We start from the raw sequence: 1,048 nt of genomic DNA on the forward strand, positions 1-1,048 counted from the left end.
CCCTCCCAGCTCCACTACAAAGACGATTGTACATTGCTTTGGCCGCTCCCTCTCAACTACGGAGACGAGTTTAACGCGGTTTCCACCCCTCCCTCTCAACCGCACCAGTGCACGCTTGCCGCGCCACAATGCCGACGCTGGACCCGTGAATCGTGAGCACCCAGCTATGACTTACCGCACTCGTGCAAAATAATAAAACACGGTAAATATATTACTTACACGTGCGTTTTGTTTTGCAAGCGGCGCGAAAAAAATTAAAAAGGGAATGCAACACGAGGACTTCCCAGGAGGTCACCCATCCTAGTACTACTCTCGCCCAAGCACGCTTAATTTCGGAGTTCTGATGGGATCCGATGCTTTAGTGCTGGTATGATCGCATCCGACATGTTACCCCGGTCTTCGTCCCTTATCCTTGCCCCTCCCAGCTCCACTACAAAGACGATTGCACATTGCTTTGGCCGCTCCCTCTCAACTACGGAGACGAGTTTAACGCGGTTTCCACCCCTCCCTCTCAACCGCACCAGTGCACGCTTGCCGTGCCACAACGCCGACGCTGGACCCGTGAATCGTGAGCACCCAGCTATGACTTACCGCACTCGTGCAAAATAATAAAACACGGTAAATATATTACTTACACGTGCGTTTTGTTTTGCAAGCGGTGCGAAAAAAATTAAAAAGGGAATGCAACACGAGGACTTCCCAGGAGGTCACCCATCCTAGTACTACTCTCGCCCAAGCACGCTTAACTTCGGAGTTCTGATGGGATCCGGTGCTTTAGTGCTGGTATGATCGCATCCGACATGTTACCCCGGTCTTCGTCCCTTATCCTTGCCCCTCCCAGCTCCACTACAAAGACGATTGTACATTGCTTTGGCCGCTCCCTCTCAACTACGGAGACGAGTTTAACGCGGTTTCCACCCCTCCCTCTCAACCGCACCAGTGCACGCTTGCCGCGCCACAACGCCGACGCTGGACCCGTGAATCGTGAGCACCCAGCTATGACTTACCGCACTCGTGCAAAATAATAAAACACGGTAAATATATTACT

At 52.1% G+C, this 1,048-nt stretch overlaps 2 non-coding genes across 2 annotated transcripts; both read right to left on the minus strand.

Annotated features, from left to right (window-relative positions):
• Positions 1-262: 262 nt before the first annotated feature.
• LOC123178897 (5S ribosomal RNA) lies at positions 263-381 on the minus strand. Its single transcript, XR_006489945.1, has one exon. It is a non-coding gene; the product is annotated as a 5S ribosomal RNA (ribosomal RNA).
• A 297-nt stretch (positions 382-678) lies between these two features.
• Positions 679-797, minus strand: LOC123178896 (5S ribosomal RNA). The gene has a single exon (XR_006489944.1). It is a non-coding gene; the product is annotated as a 5S ribosomal RNA (ribosomal RNA).
• Between the last annotated feature and the right edge of the window lie 251 nt (positions 798-1,048).

This window comes from Triticum aestivum, unplaced genomic scaffold, assembly GCF_018294505.1.
Source record: "Triticum aestivum cultivar Chinese Spring unplaced genomic scaffold, IWGSC CS RefSeq v2.1 scaffold119725, whole genome shotgun sequence".
Classification (NCBI taxonomy): domain Eukaryota; kingdom Viridiplantae; phylum Streptophyta; class Magnoliopsida; order Poales; family Poaceae; genus Triticum; species Triticum aestivum.